Consider the following 21,482-nt stretch of genomic DNA (forward strand, 5'->3'; position numbering starts at 1 on the left):
ATGAGTGCCACGTGGCACTCATTCGGCTGGTTGTGTACGGAGGAAGGAATATTGCAAAACCCAATATATTCCTCCGTACATAACCAGCCGAATGAGTGCCACGTGGCACTCATTCGGACCCCTGAACATGCGGCCCCGTGTTCCAGGGAGAACATACACCACCCTCTCATGCCGAAGCGTGACCACTTCCTCCGGGCAAGGGGTAAGTCCACCGAGTTTTACGCTGCCCGGACAGTGATTGTATGTATGACAGACAGAGCCAGCGCAGCTAGGTCTTTGATCTTGAAGTCGTTTCTTCGTGTAAATATCAAAAAAAAAAAAATCTGCTTGCGATGTGTCCTTATAGTGGGGACCTGTCGGTAAACATGCCAAGGGCGAGGATCAGGTGCAATGTAATTGCATACTTTTAGTGTGCTGCTGAACTTAATCACCCTCTATCTTTGAGATACAGCCTGTCAGTTGTGGGGGCACAAGTAATGATAGAGGGTAATCAGGTAGCACCTTATCCTCCCTCAAACACATTCTTGCGGTACATGTTCAATATATATCATCAAGTTTTGGTGATATGAAATATAACTAGGTTTTCTTTGTCTTGGTCTTTTGCATATATTGATTTTACCATTTAGTGCAGATCCAATGAGAAGTAGATCTGTGGATCTGCAAAGGGGTACGCTGTTCCGTCTCCCAACCTTATGCTTAGGGTGGGGAAATGAGACAAGCTGCTTGTAGTTTGGCTTCTATGCATCTCATAAAGAATTCATTTGAACACATAAAGAAAGCTTAAGTCACAGGTAGGGATGCACAACGAGCTTTGCTTGGGCTCGATCCGTTTAAGCTCAGCTTGAACTCGTTAGAAAAAATAAATAAATAATGACTCGAACTTGAACAAGGGGTACATGTAAATGAGCCGAACCTACAGACAGTCCAACTCAAATAAGCTCGGTAAGCCCAATTAAGCTTGGTTCACATAATTATATATAAAAAAGTTAGATTTATATATGTATGTATTTTGTTTATTATGTTTACACAAAGAAGGATCTTACCTTAATGGGTAAGTCATTGGTAGGCATGGGTTTAAACCCCACCGTTTGTCTCTTTTTCAACTCAAACTGATCCCAAGCCATGGTTGTTCAAGCTCGGCTTAACTTGAACAACCAATTTTCTTTACGAGCCAAGCCAGGACAAGCTTGGCTCGAGCCCGGCTCGTGTGCATCCCCCTAGCCACAAGTATTTGACTCGATCGGCTCTATAGGCTTGTAGATATATTTTATATCATGTAATATTATAATGTAAATAAATGGTGAAAGTGTTTGGCTTCCAAACAATAGGTTTAGATTTCAAATGCTAATGCTTCCAACTTTGAAACAATGCAGTTTCTAACGGGTTAGCTTGAGCTTGGTCAATTTTTTTCCATGAGAAACAGAGAAACCATCCTCGAAGTAAGACACCTTTTTTCTTAAAAGGAATTATATTTCATAGAAATGAGAAGAGCAGTGAGGTGATGAGATATCACAACCAGTACTCTACAAGCCAATCATAACAAGTAATAACAGTAACAGAAAACAGAAAATCCTGCCATCAGAATTCCTGAGTATGCAATAGACTCCTACACGGCTGCCCTTCTTTTTCCGATCCATCAGGCTTTGTTCGGGCCATTTATGGGATGCCCTGGTGCTGATTTCTCATCAAAGCTAGTACAGCAGATTATCCAAGCTGTTTCTAGAGCCCACATACATCCAATGGGCCATTTAGCAAGAATTTTTGCAAGTTATGGATTCCAAGCCCACATATATACATCCAATGGTTGAGACACAACCCACCTTAGCTTTTCACTTTGCCTTCAGACTTCTAACTCCATATGAATCTTTATAAAATGCTATTTAACCATATTTTTTTCCATTTTAAAATTTTGCAAGAAATGTAACACCACACATGAAATGTTAAACTTCACCATATTATATCTCTCTGCACTCGACAGCAAGCGGGCTGCACATGCTTGGTTGGTTAGATAATAATCGGTTCATGAGTTTCCCAAACCACAATAATTTGCAGACGATCAGATGAGATTACAGTTTACAAACAAATGTAACGCAATGCTTGGTTGCAGGGTGCTGTTAAAATCAGTTTCTAAAGCGAATTGGTTTTCAAAAAGATTAGATAATTGGCCGATTCAGACTCAAATCGAGTTAGGCCTGAGTCGGTTATTGTTTTAAATCAAAAGTAATGAAAATTTGTAAAAGTTACAGAAAGAAATTTAAATAAAGTCCAACTGATAATTCGGTCGATTTGTTAATTTGGTCTGATTCAGCCCTGAAGTGGATCGATTTTGGATGATTCAATTCGAATCTGCCTAATCCGATTCAATTTGATAATTCGGATAACATTGGGCCCCACAGAACATGCCAGGAACCAGTTGAAAGTCTTGGTGGTGGTGGTGGTGGTGGTGGTGGTTGGGGGGTGGGGGGTGGGGGGGGGGGGGGGGGGGAGGGATAACTAGGGCAGCTAGCTTGAGCTCGAGCTAAAATTTTTTATTTTAAAAATATTTTTAAACTTTTTTTAAAAAATTGTGTAAAATGTTTTTTTTAAAGAAAGGAAGACGATGGTATTTGAACAAAATACATACATATATAAATCTTTTTTTGTTAAGATTATGAACAAAATACATACATATATAAATCTAATTTTTTATAACTATGTGAGCCGAGCTTAATTGGACTTACCCAGCTTATTCGAGTTGGACTGCCTTTTCAAGCTCATTTAGTTTACGTGTATCGAGCCTGGACCTTTTTTCAAGCTCGGCTCATTAACTTTTTTGAACGAGTTCGAACCAAGCTTGAACAGGTCAAACCCGAGCTAGGCCCCAGCTAGCTTGGCTAGCTAGTTGTGCATCCCTAGGGATAAGGACTGATTGGATGTGTGTTGTGCAGACAGGAAGGTCATCACATTTTTTTTGTGAAATGTGATTGCACCTGATAGGCTCTAAGTCACAGTGGCTGTTCCAAAGTGAGATGTCTATGCAGTAATTGGGAAGTTGGGCAAGTGGTTTTAGAGGGGCAGATCAGGTGAAACGTGATTGCACACTTTTGGTATGCCTCTCCACTAGATCACCCATCATCTGCTGTTGGGATCCACAGCCAAAACTAACAGGCTGTTTCCCCAAGATCTGGTTCAGCAGCACACTAAAAGTGTGCAATCACATTGCCCCTGATCCTCCCTCTTGGTTTGGATACATTAGCTTTTCCTAATGTGCTACTCCATCAAATCACTTTCTTGAGAATTGGATCACATACCTTGTAGGTGTGCAGCTCAGTCACCATGCTAGTTTCACACATTTTGCAAACAAAAAGAGAATCTTGATAATTTCTTGTAACTGATCAGGAATATGCCAACAAAGTTGCAGATTAAAGGATACAAGAAACCATGGATAACAAGGGTATGTTTGCAGTTTCCTTTGATTCTTGGATTTTCTCAAGATCCTGTGATTGTAAATCACAATTACAACGATTTTTCAAGGTTAGTGAAACATGAAAAAAGTATAAGTTGTGATCATGATTGTGAACTGTGATTGTTTTTTCCTTGAATCTGTTAAAAGTTAGTTACTAGATTGGCCTTAGAGACCAATAATCACAGTTTTTACTATCTCAGTTGTGATTGTTCATCCCCATCTTTTGACCAAAGTAAATATGCCCTAGGTGCTCAATCTTTTTCATGTGGTTTTCATATGAAAGTGCTAAGCCGGCAGGTGCTCCCCACCATGGACCAAACTCACCCAAGCATACAGATGGAAAAGTGTCACGCTGCCATGTCTAGGTCCTAATGTTTTCAATGATTCTCATGAAAATTGACTTTTTTCCTTGGAAAAGGTGTTTCATGGGAAAAGGACAAGTAATTGTTGACTTTTAGCTAGTAGTGTAGGATGGCTTGATTATAAATAAGAGTTTATACATAGGTTGCCAAAATGAATGTGTGTGCTTATGAAATTCCTCTTTGTGAATCAATAAAGATAAGTTTTTTCTTTTTCTCTCTTCTTTTTTCTTGTCTCCATATGGGTTGCATAATTACATGAGAGGTTTGAAGGCTTGGGTTCATCTCAACAAGGTCCTACTCAGTAAGGGGGTACACCCAGTTTTGACCATGAAGCAAGGGATGCCTCCCATGCATTTCACACTCATGACGTCCCAACTTTGTGACATTCACAAGTTGCCTCTTAACCAAATGTGCCTTTGTGGGCTTTTTCTTATCCCCAACCAGACCTTCGACTACTCTTACTTCCTCTTTGAGTGGGCCTTCGCCATCGCAGTCGCCGGCATAACCAGCGGCTCCATTGCTTTTGTGTTAAAATGGATATTCAGAGAGCGGAACCAAAGGCAAGGAAGGCAAAATGAATGAAGGTTTTCCATATTTCCATTCAATTGAAGATATGCTTATATACACTACTACTGTTACATAAAACCCAAACATGGTGATTTGTTATTTGGGTGGGTTTAGGTATATCCTAAAGGGCTAGGGTACCTGACCTGTTGACAGCCCTACATGGAGCTACATGTCCAAAATAAGTAGTGTTATTTCTTCTTTAGAAGCACACATGGAGCTGCCAACAAAGGTTTAGGGGATTGAAAGCCTTTTCTCTTCAACTTTGAATTGGTTTTCAATTTATCAAGGAGAGGGAGTCATCCAACAAGGGATCATCTCCTTGGAGGGAGGCCACCAACCCATACTCCCCTCTTAATCAACCATTGAGCTGTGGCAAGAGGCAAGGATCTGTAACAAAAATTTCATTAAAAAAAATCCATTATATGCATAATGCTAATTTAAAGTGTTGATCCTTTCATTCAACTTGCAAAATTTTAGCTCTTCCATAAGACATAGCCATTCATTTTAGTATCCTTTGGTTTGGATTCCTATTCAAAACATTATCTCAACAAGATTGCTATGACCAAACCTCTTGCACCACACAACGCTTGTACCTAACAGTCATGTAGAGTACTGAAAACTTCTCTTTAATGCTTTCCATCCATTAGCCAATGACACTGACCATTTTTCACCACAACCTTTACCTTGCGAGATGAATCAAGAGACTGCCATTTTTTTTTTACGTAGGTAATTTGGCATCCTCACCGTCTACAATATGCACAAAGACCATGAGGTCCATGTGAGATGAATCAATGGACAGTGAAGATGTCAAATCAATTCTTTAAAGTGATTTGACAGATCACCTGATCACCTGATCTGCTATCTTGACAAGGCCTGGCCAACCATGAAGCCCATACTTGGACTCGGTTGTGTCCTCCGTGGGCTAATGTCTTTGATTCTAATGCACCCATGGAGCTGGATCCAAGACAGTCAGATAAAAATAAGGGCAATAAGATGGTGGAAGGGTAATAAAGTTATTTGATTCATTTTGATCCAAGGCATTAGATTTTATTTTTATTATTTATTATGTTTGAAAGACATTAGATCTATCTAAAATCCGTTTGGGTCAGGGTTTCTATTTTTCCTTTTATAAATATACTTTGTAGATTATTGGGTTGGTTTGGACCACTGAATTTTCCTATATATATAAAATAGAGACTAATGGGTCCATGCTAAATGAGTTTTTCATGTTTTTTTCATTCTATTTTTAAATTTTGACTATGGATTAGCTCATGAAGTGTTTGATGCCAACACATGAGTGGATTTTTATAATGCTAGAAAAAATTAGCAGTCCAAAATCCACTACAAGAAAAATGTTAATTAGCGATGAAAATTTACGATGAATTTTTTCCATCACAAATTTGCGACAGATTAGCTAGAAAAAACTTTCATCCTGAATCTGTCGCTAAGTAACGACGGATTAACGATGCAAAAATGTTATCTTTAATTTGTCGCTACTTACCGACTCCAATTTTTCATCGCTACTTGTCAATAGGAGAAAAACAAATTAGCGACGGATTTAGCGAGAGAATTTTTCTCTCGCTAATCCGTCGTTAATTAGCAAGGAAAAAATTATCTCGCTAAATCCGTCGCTAATTTTTTATTTAAATCGCCCATCAAGAGCGCGAAATTTTCCCTCTCTCCCCGTTCGAAATTTAAACCGACCGAGCGATTTAAACCGACTTCCGAAGGAATGATATCGAAGGACGGCAACGAGGCAGAGCAGACTGTTGCTGGAGGACGGTGATGCCGAAGAGCACGTCGGTTCACGGAGGACGACGACACCGGAGAGTGTGCCGGTTCACAGAGGACAGCGACGAGGCAGAGCGTTCAGTTGCTGGAGGACGGCGATGCCGAAGAGCACGCCGGTTCACAAAGGACGGTGACGAGACAGAGCGTCTGATTGCTGGAGAATGGCGACGTCGGAGATACGACGACGAGGCAGAGCGTCCGGTTGCTGGAGGACGGCGATGCCGGAGAGCGCACCGATTCACGGAGGACGACGATGCCGAAGAGCGCACCGACAGCGACGCCGAAGAGCGCACTGATTCACGGAGGACAACATTGCAGATATCGAAGGACGGGCAATCCCTTTGCAATGCCTGTCGGATGCGGTACAAGTTCAGTTTATTGTTGCCGGAATACCACCCAACAGTGAGCAAATTTTTTTTTTTTTTTAAATTTAGCGACGGATAATGTTCATCGCTAATCTATTGACGCTAATTAGCGAGCCCAAATTTGCAATGAACGATATCCATCGCTAATCCACGATTTTCTTATAGTGATCTTTGTAAATTTTTGTGGCTCCAAATATTATTTTTTTTTATCAAAACCACATGATCCAGGTGTGGATTCCTCGTAAATTGTTCATGCCCAACACATTTATGGCGTTGAAATTGCAAAGAAAAACACCAAAAGAGTAAAAACAAACTCATTTAGCATGTTCATTTTAGTATATTTCATTTACCATGGACCCATTTTGTATATGAGTAATGGATCAGTGCTAAATGAAATATAGAGTAGAGCAGCTATCCTGCACTTGATGGACGGTCAACACACAAAAAAAAAATCAGCCAAAATGGCTCAACAAGCACCCAAAGGGGTTTTAGCGATACACTAGGAGCGTCGCTAATGCTCCAAGGGACACATGTGGTATTAAAAAATTTTAATGTCACACCTGGAGCACCGCTAAAGGTCCCAACCAAAAATGGACCTTTAACAGCCACTAAAGCCCTTTTGGCACTATTGAATCCATTTTTTAAGGGGTTTCTTACGCTGACCATCCATCAAGCACGTGATGGACGGTCAACATGATGCTCAAGCACTTACACTCTCTCTCTCTCTCTCTCTATATATATATATTAGATTTAATAAAAAATAAGAATAGCATTTGCTACCTCTGTGGGCAAGGAACCCGTGTTGAAACTCATAGGGTTGGTTGTTTTTAACCAAATCTGCCCTTATAGATGTGTTAAACATGATAAAAAAAAGTAAGAATTAATTCTTTAATCATAGTTTTCACATAAAAATAAATTTTTTAAGGCTTGAAAATTGGGTGCATTGTAGGCCTTTGAATTTTCATCCCTCAAAAAATATAACATACACGTGATAAAAACATAATCCAAAGGTCATTTTTTTACTAAACTTAATGTATAAATCACATTTGAAGGGTCACATGTGCAAAGAAAATAAAAATATTACATTTTTTCACTAGGAAATTCTTTGCCCACGATTAGCCCTGCAAGACATGTTTTGAATAATTGGGTTATGATGCATAAGTAGGTTTTTTAAGAGCTTAACAAATCAATGATTTATAATGCACCAAAAATTTTATGTTGAAAGATCATGTGTTTATGTAAAAATATAAATAAATAAACCACAGTTGTTAATAAATAAATAATTTTAAAAATGAACAAATAAAACTCTCTCTATCTCTCTCTCCGAGCACCCACTCATCTTGCTAAAAATCTAGAAGGGCCCACAACTTCACATGTTCCTAAAACAAATGTCAGGCCTAAGAATGTGGAAAAGAGTCAAACTAGTCCGGCCCACCGTTTGTCTCTTTCTTTTTCAGAAGTAGCTAATGGCCATCACTGTTACATTTTTTTTTAAACTCAAGCTGGCGTTTGGCAGACCCCACCAGTTATTATTCAAGATACCACTGGGGTTTGAACCTGCAATGTCCCACTACAAGGAGAGGTGCACTGACAGCTCCTACCAACCACAAGGAGCCCCTGTTGGTGGTCATCACTGTTACATGTTCATACTAAAGTCCTCTTTTTATATTTTTTTTTGTAAGCGAGCTGGGGTTAAGCAAGCCTCACCTCAACCACAACCATACCATAGGGTTTTGAACCTGCAACCTTCCAATACAGGTGACAGGTATGTTCATACATAATTCGATAGACTGAAATGAGGGAAAATAACAAGTGAGACACTAGACAATATATATATATATATATATATATATATATATATATATATATATATATATATATATATATATATATTTCAATTATAAATTAGATCTGAATCGTTAGATGTGTTTAGCAAGCTCGATTTAGTAGGAATCAACTTTTGGATCATATTTTTTGGACGAAAAAGCATGATTTTTCTAAGCCTTAAAATTTTGGTACCTTCATAACTATTGATTTTGAATCACCAGAAAAACCTGCACACAAGTTAGATTCTGGCGATCCAAAAGCCCGTTCCCACTAAACAAAACCTATAGGTCACATCTACAGTGTTAGATGTGAGAAAAAAAAAACTTAAAACTACTATTTTTGAAAGAGTTTAACGAGACCTAACTAAAAAAAAAAACCTAAAAAATGCATTTCACATGAAAAGCAGGTGGCTAAATAATCAATGAACGAAATTAGCTAAATCCCCAACGCCTGCTAGCATGTGGGGTCTTGGATATGGTAAATTCCCAACTCTCAACTCTCAAAACCAAGGGAATTTGGTAACGGCAACATGAGGTACAAACACTTGTATTTATTTTTATTTTATTTTTTGGTTTTTTTAATGAAACTAACCTTGAAGATAAGATCACGTTTAGTTCCCGTTATTTTTGAAATTGGATCAAAACAAGTTGCCAAATGTTACCTCCAAAACTTACTAAGACTTCAACTTAATAGATGTTGTGGTTGGCAACTTCACCGTTGGACCAAGCTTTGATACGTGGTGTTTCCTACGCCAAACGTGACCTTGGTCTCTTTCCACCATTTCATGTCTTACAAAAGTCTATGCAAATGCTGATTGTTCCACCTATTGAGTTTGGTGCAACTCACCAACCTTGGTCATGTTTTGTTAAATTAAGTCACAAATAACGTTAATATATTATACAAAAAAATAGATATTTCAAAACATCGCTTACCATATTCTTATCACAATATTAACCCGATAAAAACACTTTTATAACAAGTTTTCATACTATTAAAAGTTTATATGTTCTTTAAATATTTGGTGAATGTAAGAAACTAGTGAGTAGAAATCACCTTTTTTATAATAGGACCTAATGAATGTGTGATGTACCATGCTTGTTTAGTAGGAAATGAGCTTTTAATCATGTGATTGCTATATGTAAGCAGGTTTTTCAAGGGTTTTAAAGGATCTTTTTTAGGTCAACAAAAAAAAAAGGAATAAGATCCGACCCTTAATAAACAAACTATACCAAATAAACCTATTTAGTGAGATTGAGATCACACAGCTTGCACATATGATTTCCATATCAATATAGTTTCAGTAATACATTAGTATCAAATATAAACTTTTTATATATGTTAATATTAAATAGTTGGTTTTGTAAATTATAAGAGATTTTTAAATTTTTTTAAGCACTTTTGAAAGGTAAAGCAGATTGCAGAAAAAACGGCCTCAAAACGCAGGCGTGATTGACGGGCAATGATTTCTCATCTTCCCTGCAAGACCCTCAATCCAAACAACGACCATTGCCAAGTCCCATTTCCTCCTCCTCCTGCTTCTGCTTCTGCCTTGCCATCATTTATGGCCACCCATCTCTTCTTTCCTCCTTCCTCCGACCATTGCCAACTCCCATTTCCTCCTCCTCATCTTCCTGCTTCTGCTTCTTCCTTGACATCATTTATGGCCATCCATCTCTTCTTTCCTCCTTCCTCCCTTATTCTTCTGCTGCTGCTGCTTGCAGCTCCCTCGCTGGTTACTGGTGCGGACGTATCCCCGGGCTCCGTTCTCCGCGCGTCGGAACCTTCTCAGTCATGGACATCCCCAAGCAAGACCTTTTCCTTCGGCTTCACCAAATCCCAGCAGAACCCATCTCTGTTCCTCGCCGGAGTAACCTATTCATCCTCCTCCATCCTCGTCTGGACAGCCGATGGTGCCGTCGACGGCGCCGCCACCCTGAATTTCTCCTCCGATGGCAACCTCCGCCTGCTCAACGGCTCTGGCGCCGTCGTCTGGGAGTCCAGAACCGCGAACAGCGGCGTCTCCGTCGCCTCCCTCGACGATTCCGGCAACTTCGCCCTGAAAAACCGGGGCTCCACCGTTTGGGATACCTTCAGCCGTCCCGCCGACGTTCTGGTCCAGAACCAGAACTTCACCGTCGGGAAGACCCTCCGCTCGGGTCTCTACTCTTTCTCGATGTCCAATTCCACCGGGAAGCTGTCGCTCAGGTGGAACGACACCATCGAGTACTGGAGCGTTCAAAACGACACCTTCGCCAGAAAACTCACCGCTCCCGTTCTGATGCTGGGCAGCGAAGGAGTTGTGACGCTGCAAGACCCTTCCTTTCCGGCGCCCTCGAGGTGGATCTACAGCAGCGACTATTCGTCCTCCGCCTCGTTCCGGTTCCTGAGATTGGATTCCGACGGCAATCTCAGGGCTTATAGCGTCGTTGCTGCCGGCGGCGGTGCAGGCCAGCAGTGGTCCGCCGTGGAGGACCAGTGCCGCGTTTATGGATGGTGCGGCGATATGGGGATGTGTAGTTACAACGATACTCAACCCTTCTGCACCTGCCCTTCTCTGGATTTCGTTCCCGTCGATCCCAACGATCCGAGGCAGGGATGCCGGAGGAAGCAGCGGCTCGCTGATTGCTCCGGCAATATGTCCATGCTTGAGCTGAAGAACACGGTAATTCTCGCGTACCCGCCGGAGACGCAGAACTCCAACATGAATTTCTTCATCCCCTTCTCCCCCTGCAAAACCAATTGCCTCAGCACGGGCTCGTGCTTCGGCTCGACGTCTTTCAGCGACGGATCGGGGCTGTGCTTCTTCAAGATCTCTGGCTTCCTCAGCATCCACCAGGCTTCCACTGTGACTAGCACTTCGTTCTTCAAGGTATGCGGCTCGGGCGTCCCGAATCCGAGCAGGAATTCTGATCTTGGTCTTGGCCAAGACGGGAATCGCCGACCTCGGTCGAAGAGGCTCAGCGTTGGTGCCATAGTGATCGTGATCGCGGCGACGCTCTTGTCTTTGATCGTTCTCGAGATGGTTATTTGGTGGTGTATCTGCAAGAGCAACGGCAAATTCGGAGGTCTGTCTGCTCAATTTGCTCTTCTTGAATTTGCTTCAGGTGCGCCGGTTCAATTCTCATATAAGGATCTCCATCAAGCAACCAAGGGATTCAGAGAGAAGCTCGGCGCGGGCGGATTCGGGCAAGTGTACAGAGGAACGCTTGCGAACAGGACTGTAGTTGCTGTTAAGCAATTGGAGGGGATAGAACAGGGGGAGAAGCAATTCAGGATGGAGGTGGCAGCCATCAGTAGCACCCACCATTTGAATCTGGTGAGGCTGATCGGCTTCTGCTCGGAAGGCCGGCACCGGCTTTTGGTCTACGAGTTCATGCGAAACGGTTCGCTTGATAGCTTCCTCTTCTTGGAGAATGCTGCAAGGCTGGACTGGGATGCCCGCTTCAATATAGCATTGGGTACTGCAAAGGGGATCACGTATTTGCACGAGGAGTGCAGAGATTGCATAGTTCACTGTGACATCAAACCTGAAAACATACTTTTGGATGAGAATTACAATGCCAAGGTCTCTGATTTTGGCCTTGCCAAGCTGATCAATCACAAGGATCAGCGGTATCGAACCTTAACGAGTGTCCGGGGCACCAGGGGCTATTTGGCGCCGGAATGGCTTGCCAATCTTCCGATCACGTCGAAATCTGATGTTTATAGTTACGGGATGGTATTGTTAGAGATCATCAGTGGGCGTAGGAACTTCGATGTGAGCGAGGAAACCGGTAGGAAAAAATTCTCATCTTGGGCTTTCGAAGAATTTGAGAAGGGAAACATTGAGAGAATTGTGGACAGCAGAATCGCGAAGCAAGTGGATGTGGAAGAGTTGTTGAGGGCAGTTCAGGTGAGCTTCTGGTGTATACAGGAGCAGCCATCCCAACGGCCAAATATGGGAAAAGTAGTTCAGATGCTCGAAGGTATACTTGTTATTGAGAGACCTCCTGCTCCAAAAGCCATGGATGGGACTCCCAGCTGCAGCAGCAATAGCGCTAGTGCTGTTAGTGCTCTGTCGACAATGGCAGTTTCAGCACCACCACTCTCGTCGTCTTCTTCATTCAAAGCATATGGTTCATCAGTTTCTGGGATGAATGCAGACCGAAACTTTTCATCATCATCATCTGTATTGAACTAACAGTCCTCTGTTTGGTATGCTGCTTGTTGTATCTGCTCTGTGGAGTCAAATGGGTTAATACTCTCCATGGTTAAGAGTTTCTCCTTGAAGCCCGTAAGGAAGTGGCATTAGGCAGCTTTGATTGTTTCCTTATAAAAGTGTGTGTATGTGTAGAAAATAGCACCTTCCATTTTGATTGGGAGGAACATGCTATTTAGGTTTCTTCTGTTAATTCTCAGGTTCCTTTTAACAAATTCAACTATCGGAATCTGCAATATGAGGTATGGGATCTTGTACATTTAGTTTTACATACATGGAATTTTACTTCTTGGTTAGACAAATTTAGTGATATTGATGTTTCCTCTCAACACAGTAATGCTAGTATGTATCATGTGTATGTATATGACATGCATATCCTGCTTATAAACGTGAAAAATATCACTTTGGTCCTCATCAAACTTCTTTCATTTTCTGTGGAAAAACTTTTCTACCTGAAGTAGCAAGTGGAGAGGCATGGATCACTCATTGATTAGAACACCTGAAACATATTTTTTATGCTTCTGACTTCATAACTGAGCTCTTATGCACTCAGTTAAGTCAGCGTTTTACCATTATCTTTTTAATGATCATTTACCTGCAGTTGTTCTTGGATAGCCGAACATTCATGTCAATAGACATGAAGTCCTGGCTGGCTACTAAGGGTAGACAGATGCCTGATAATATCAGGGGATAAAAGATTATGCAAGTTCAGGAAGGCTAGTGACTAGCTTAGCAGGGTCTTTGAAGCTGCACTCACTGAACCTAGTGACTATGTTCAGAAGTCTATAAATTTAAACCGTCAATTTTTTAATATGAAAACTACCTGAGTGTTGGAATTAGATGATCCAAAAGTCGATTCCTATAAAATCAAGCATGCAGATCACATATGTATGGTCAGATTTAAGGAAAACATGGACACACCCTTCAAAAGTCCAGTAGGCTGGCGTTTGGCCAGAAAAGTGGTATGTAGCTTCCACTCTCTCTCTCTCTCTCTCTCTCTCTCTCTCTCTCTCTCTCTATATATATATATATATATATATATATATATATATATATATATATATATATATATATATATATATATATAAACTAGTTGTGTTTAACATTCAACCTTATGAAAATGACTAAAATACTCTTGAAAGAAAAGTATTTTTTAGAATGCATGCTTACTTTTGAACTTGAAAAAAATTGAAAAGTCAAACACAAAGTAACTTTATGAAGCTATCAAAGTTACCTTTTTTACCTAAAAAAGTAACCTTGCATTTTATAAAATGTCATTATTTAAAGAGTGTTTTAGTTATTTTCATAAGGTTGAATCTATATAATATTAAACACAACTAGTTTAATGTTAGATTAACCCATATATATATATATATAGAGAGAGAGAGAGAGAGAGAACCCACCCAATAAAAAACATGTACTGGATTTTGGTATTTTTTCGAAATTCTGACCTTACATATGTGATCTATGCGTTTGTTTTTACAGCAATTGGTTCTTGGAGCATTTGATTTCAATGTTTGGATATTTTTTATAAGGTTAGGTTTCAAAAATCAATGACCTACAATTTCATAAATTTTCAAGGCTCCAAATACCATTTTTCCATCCAAAATGAATGATCCAAGTATCTATTTCTAGTAGATCAATCATGCTGAACACGTGTAAAGTCAGAATTTCGAAAAAACACCAAAAATCTGATAAATATTTTTTTTGGGTAGCACATTTTGAGCCTACCGCCAGCGAATAGGTATTTTCAGGTTGTTTTTTGCAAATCTGACCCTTTAGTTGTGTTTGGCATGGTTGATTTGCTCGAAAATGACACTTGGATCATGTTTTTTTTTATAAAATATGTATTTTTTAAGCAATGAATATTTTTGAAAATTGTAGACTATCAATTTTTAAATCTTATAAAAACCTAGCTGCATGTCAGAATCGAACAATCCAATAGCTGATTCTTTTAAAATCAAGCTTGTAAATCGCATCTTCATGGTCAGCTTTTAGAAAAAATAGAAAAAACCATTCCAAAGCCTGGTAGGCTGGAAAAGTGGTAGGCAACTACCACCTAATATATATATATATATATATATATATATATATATATATATATATATATATATATATATATATATATATATATAGTACTATTATGGAGCTATTGAGCTAGAAATCATAGTTGCAAACTGTATCGACTCAATTTGAGCACATAGATGTATTCAGCATGGTTTGTTTGCAAGTATCAAACCTGGGATTGTGGTTTTTCAATGTAAAAATATAAGTTTTTTGTCATAAAATGTTGGCACATTGTGGGCTATTGACTTTTGAATTCTTTAAAAAACCTACTTACATGCCACAATCACATAGAACTCATTTTCTACGAAACAAACCTTGTAGATCACATCCATAAGGTTGGATCTAAAAAAAATATATATAAATATATGTGTATGTTTATTTATTTATTCATTTGGCTACACTTGTGGATTCCAAACCCATAAGTGAAAAACTCTTGTTTGTTTTTTACTTTTTTTCTCACATCTGACCCTCCAGATGTGTTCCACATGCTGATCTGATTTTCAGGAAGTTGGAAAAAATGGCCTGCAATAGTGTCAATTTTTCACCCTGCAAAAATCGTATTTTTACATAGAAAAAATATGATTGAAAGGTCGATTCCTACTATTTTTACCATGCCGACACATCCTTGAAGTCAGATTTTGTTAACATGACCTGCCCCTATGAGTTTCAGCTAAGGGGTTTTGGAACCCACGAGTATAGCCAATATTTTCTATTACACCCCACACGCCCATGCTTTTAAGTTTTAAAAGTTCCCATGTTGTACACTATGTACCTGCACCTGTACCTATGAGATATAGATTGCAAGGCTATTTACTATATTACAAGTTTTCTCCTGCATATCATTAACTTCTTTTACATCTTAACCTAAAACATTTATGTAGTTGCAGGACCACCAAGTGGCGTGTCACTTGGCATTTTATTGGTGCAACTTTCAGATATTTGATCAGTCAGTTACCTTGGGGAGAAGTGCTCTGTCCTCTTGCCTGAACATGTTTTATACCCTTATTAATGTCTGAGATGTGCACTTGTTGAAAAGCTGACTGCTTCCTGCATTGCCACTGTCAGCCTATAGGTTCCTTCCTGCATTGTTGGCCTCTTATGGTAATTGAGTGAAAGCAGCCATGTAAATTATGCGCATTATAAATTCTTTGAAAATGGCATAATTTTTGTCTTTAAGACGATGGCATTTTCAAATTATGAGCATTAAAAATTCTTTGAAAATGGCATAATTTTTGTCTTTAAGAGGATGGGAATTTTGGGATTGGTTTGTCTTTAAGAGGATGTGCATTTGATAGACTTGGTTTAGTTTAACTAATGTAGCCATAATAGCAGAGCATTTTGGTTATTTTGATTTAAAGAAAATGCTGCTGATTGGTACATGACTGTTTAAAGCCGAGTTACCAAAAGCTTCTTAGATAGGTGGGAAGCTAAGCTATGTCACATAGGTGTGGGTGCGGGTACGGGTGCGGATGCTGAGATGCAGCACTTTAAAAAAACTTGCGTGCGGGGAGTGTGTGTGTGTATATATATATATATATATATATATATATATATATATATATATATATATATATATATATATATATATATTTTAACAGTTTTAAGTTAACACTACGTGTATTTGTGTGCATTTATGTATTTATATATATAATATAGATAAAAATAGACTTGATTAGGTTTAACTGAATCTACTTTTGGATAGAAATGGACCTCAGTGTGGTTGACTTCACCTAACACAAAGGAAGTTGTGTCCAAGTGTCCGCCTAGGTGCAGGTGCGACGCGGGTGTGGTGCCCTGTTAGAAGAGTCCGTGTGACAGGTGGGAAGCCCTCTTTCCGGAAATTCTCTTTGGAAGCGTTATACTTTTCGCTATGTCACATGGGTGCGGGTGCGGGGATGCGGCACTTTCAAAAAACCCGGGTGCAGGGGTGCGGCAATCTATATATATATATACATATATATATATATATATACATATATATATATATATATATATATATATATATATATATATATATATATATATATATAGTGCAAAAGTTGGACATAAATGACCCTGAGTCGTTGACTGCACCCAGGGTCAGGTTGACCGCATCGGGTGCGGGTGCGGCACCTAGTTGGAGAATCCCTGAGACATATATTAAAAAAAAATTTCTTGGCAATTTTTTTTTTAAGTTTGAAAAATTGGACCAAAATGACCCTAGGTGCATTGGCTGCACCCAAGGTCGGGTTGACCACACCCGGTGCTGCACCCGCGTCGCGTCACGTTGACGTGGGTGTGGCACCCTGCTAGCCGAATCCCTGTGACATACTCTTCGCTTCCGAAACTTGATGGGAATCTCAACTCCTATGCCTTCCACACACTTCATCTATTTTTCTTATATATTTCCTTACTCTATTTTTTATATTTTTTGTGTTTCCTCTCATGCATTTCAATCACTTTCATGTGCTTTCTCTAAATTGACAGTCATCATTTTTAGATTTTGTTAAAAATTTAATTCTTACACTAAAAAATCATGATCGCATTCAATTCTTATATTGTTTTTTATACCTTGCTTCTGGCTTCTTATACATTTTAAATGCATCGTTTCTCGCTCCGCTTTTTAGTTTGGTAACTTTAGTTTAAAGTTGCTTTATGTTATTTTGTGGTCAGAAGGAAAATCATTGAGGATTCTGTATTTTAGATTGGGAATTTCCATAAAAGAGCAGCAGGCTTCAAATTGTTGTCAATATATGGGTTCAACTTTTTCTTTTTGCTTTTTCTGTTTTCTAATGGTTTGGTATTCCCAAGTTTTTTTCTCTTTTATGTGCAGCCTCTGTTATCTGTTCATCTTGGTTCATTAAAAATTCTTACAAGCTTCCAGTACACAGCTTAGTTTTTGTAAAGATGAAAAATGCGAGCCAATGGGTGTGAATTTTCTATCCTTGTGGCTATGGTAGTGGGGTTGGAAGCTGTACAATATCAAGAGTTTATGTTTATTTGGTGGCTCTTGATTATGATAATAATAAAGTTGGAAACTCGATATAAATGATTGCTGGAGGGCTGAGCTTACATTGTGGCTGTACTTTTTGTTGGCTTGGTCTTTGTGATATTGGATGTCAAAGACATGGTTGTAGGTTAAGTTGGCAGAAAGTTGGAGGATTCCAAGGGTGTGGTTTGATTTCTCTTGGGGAGGGTATTGCTTGAGGCTACCTGTTTTCGGTTGTTGGTTATTGTTTACTTACAAACGGACCGGGTTTGGTCTTGTTTTGAGCTATGATGTAATAGGGCCTATGACTCACTTGGGCCTTGTAATGGGGATTTTTAGCATAATGTAGGAGTATTACCTAAATCTCACCATCTAAACTTCATCTCAATCCCACCTAATATCATATTTGGCAAAAGATCCATTGGAAGAGGGAGTAGTAGATTTGAAGTGTAGCAAAAGAAAGTGAGCTTATCATCTCGATTGTTTGGCTGAAGAACTTTCTCAAAACATGCATGAACTTGGCAAGAGTCCTTCACAAGAATAGGGATGGCAGTGGACTTGGGGGACACGGCCCCGTCCTGCCTCGCCCAGTTTGGACTGGGGATGGAGGACATGAAACGGGAATAGAGGTGGGGATGGAGGTTAAAATCAAAACCTGTGTGGGGATGGAGGGCAGAATTTTGAGATGGGGGCGGGGGTGGAGACCTTGTCCCCCGCCCCCGTTCACTACCATCCTTACACAAGATATGAAAATAGTGCAACTAGGGGTGTCAATGGGTCGGGTTTGGTTCGGATCCAAGTGGAACCAGACTTGGACCAGATTTTTGGGTATGGTATCGGGTCTGGACTTGGGTCTAATTGGGTCCACTATAAAAAAAAACATACTTGGATCCGATAAGAACTACATGAACAAAACCCAGACCATACCCTATAAAACCATTTTTTTTTAATCATTTTTACATTGAAAATTTGTAGGTCTTAATCAGAACTCGGGTTGGGTCCGGTCTGGTATAAAATTTCATAAACTATACCTGGGTCCATGTATTAATCGAACCATTGGGTCTGAACCCAGGTCTTAATCGGGTCTTCCATTCACATCTGTCTATCTGGCCTTGTACTCTATGATGCTGTCTTCTTGTTTTCCAGGCATTATGGTTAGGGCCCGTTTGGTTCATATAGTTTTCATGGGAAAATGATGAGCTGGTGTACATTTTCTTTCCTATGGGTGAAACAAATATCCAAGTATCGTTGTAGAAAAGTGTTATACCAGTGGTACAAGTTAGCCCCAGTTTTTCCTTGCCCTCTTTTTACATGAAGGGTATGGTTGGTTGCATCTCATGTGATTTGGGATTACATGAAATGGAATCAAATTTCAAATCACATATTCCACCATATGATTTGGAATCATGAGTCACTTCAAACGTGATTTAAAATCACATTCTGTTTCTTATTTGCATGAGATTCTAAATTACGTTTGGTTATTTTTCTCTCATTTGCATGAGATTTCAAATCACATGTTTGGTTAGCTGTGAAAATGAGATTCATTCCCTTATTTGCATGAGATTCCAAATCACATTTGAATGTGAACAAACATATCCCAAAAGTCTTTCACGTCCAGAACTTTCACTAGAAAGCCATGTATACTCCCACAACTCTTTACAGAGGCATTGATTATATGATAAATAGAAAGATAATTAGCTGGGTGTATTATTTTTTCATTTAATTTATTTTTTATGGTACTATAGAAATTAATTTATAAACTTCATCCGAAAATAACTTATAAATGGGTTTGGGCTTGGTTGGACCCACTCGCTGAACATTGACCCATTAGGCCAATGGATCGGGTCATGGGATGCTCTTCAATCCCAAGTCCATTAAGAACTGAGCCAAAACCTGATCTATTAATAAATTGGCAGTGCCATCTCCAGGCCAGGCCGTACTTAAAACCAGATGGGTCAGCTCCAAGTGGGCCGGAAAGGCCCGATGCCCACCCCTAACTCTAGTAGGATCAAGCCTATGACAAACATGGAGCAGTACTTTTTCTCCAACTAATGGGTGAGGCCAATTAAGGTTTCATTCTAGCGGATTCCTAAACCCAAAAAACAAAACAAAACAAAACAAAAAAAAAAGCAAAAAAAAAAAACACCCCATATATTTTGGGATAGCAAAGGATTATCGCTAAGGGTGCAAACAGGTGGGATTCAGGCCAGATCTTGCGAAATCCAAATCTAAAATGTAAAGAGCATATCTAAACTGAATCTAGATCAAAATTAGATCTGGGAAGCAAGTTTGAATCCAAATTCGAAATACATTTAGTAATATTGGATAAAAAAATAGAACAAAAACAAGCTATTTACGTGTAAAAATTGCAATTTGGATCAGGTTCTGATTCGAATCAACAGCAGATCTGACTTAAAATGATGATCCAAAAGTGACCCAGATCCAAAAGTAATCCATTTGAATAGATCCAAATCCAATCCAAATATACATTAGGATTTACTTGAAGGATCCATATCTGGAAATATCATATCAGACTGATCGAATATCCAATCCATTTGGAGCCAAGTTATTGCCTGGTGCAACGGCAAGTGCTCATGCTGACAGTATAGAGATGCAGGTTAAAGTCCTGAAGGAGGCCTTGTAAAAATACAAAAGATTAAGGCTCACTCCATTATGCCCCTCCCAACGATTGGAGGGTCTGATTCTTTGGAGTGGTCAGATAACCAAGGATATAAATGGTTCGGATTTGGGAAGACGTGGCCAATACAAGATCTGACTAATTGGAAATTGGCTATACAGATTCAGATGGAAAATATCTTATACCAAATCTGGTTTTTTTTAATGTAACTGGATTTGGGCATTCAGCAGATTCATTAACAAAAATTTTAAACCATATTTTTTTAATGTAACTGGATTTGGGCATTCATCAGATTCATTAACAAAAATTTAAAACCATACAGGAATCCGATTATAATCAAATATGGCTTTGACTTGCCAAATCCAACTAAACAGATTCAGATTAGATCAGATATCGGGTAAAATCTGATCAGTTTACATACCTAAGGGCGTGTTTGATAACCTCTACTGGGGTGAAAACTAGTGTCCCCTTGGATAAATAGTGCAAGCCCTTACTAATCCAACAAACAAATAGGGCTCATCAACTGAATGAGAAGGGTTTACCGAAAGGGGATTCTACGTTCACTTTGACATCTCTGTGAGCAACAACAACTACAACTACGCCTTCATCCCAAAAATATTGGGGTCGGCAATATGAACCAACAAAGAAAAACATTATGGGTCTTCCACATGAATCCTTCGCCTCCATTCATTTCTATCCAATGCCATGTCCTCGGTGAGGTTCAAAGCATTCATATCCTTTCTTATCACCTCCATCCATGTCTTCCTAGGCCTACCCCGACCTCTTTTAACTAATATATTTTCCCATTTTTCCATCCTTCTAACTAGAGCATCATTAGGCCTTCGTCGAATATGTTCAAACCACCGTAAACGATTCTCTCTCATCTTATTTTCAATGGGTGCAACGCCTACCTTCTTACGTATCTCCTCGTTCCGAATCTTATCTTTTATTGTATTTCCACACATCCATTTCAGCATACGCATCTCAGCTACACTCATTTTTTGAATATGATGTCTCTTGGCAGCCCAACATTCCGTACTATATAGTAAAGCGGGCCTAATAGTCGTCCTATAAAACTTTCCCTTCAACCGCAATGGCATTCTACGATCGCACAACACTCCAGTTGCACTTTTTCATTTCATCCACCCAGCCTTTATCCTATGATTTACATCTCCATCAATTTCTCCATACTTTTGAATGATAGATCCCAAATATTTGAAACAACCATCCACCGGTATTTCTTGCTCATCAAGC

At 39.4% G+C, this 21,482-nt stretch overlaps 1 pseudogene across 1 annotated transcript; it reads left to right on the top strand.

The window, feature by feature from the left end:
• The first annotated feature begins 9,816 nt into the window (after positions 1 to 9,816).
• Positions 9,817 to 12,851, top strand: LOC149847298 (G-type lectin S-receptor-like serine/threonine-protein kinase At1g34300 pseudogene; annotated as a pseudogene). Its single transcript, XR_016430370.1, has one exon. The product of XR_016430370.1 is annotated as a G-type lectin S-receptor-like serine/threonine-protein kinase At1g34300 pseudogene (transcript).
• The last annotated feature ends 8,631 nt before the right edge of the window (positions 12,852 to 21,482 follow it).

Source organism: Nuphar pumila, chromosome 2 (assembly GCF_984573655.1).
Source record: "Nuphar pumila chromosome 2, dmNupPumi1.hap1.1, whole genome shotgun sequence".
Classification (NCBI taxonomy): domain Eukaryota; kingdom Viridiplantae; phylum Streptophyta; class Magnoliopsida; order Nymphaeales; family Nymphaeaceae; genus Nuphar; species Nuphar pumila.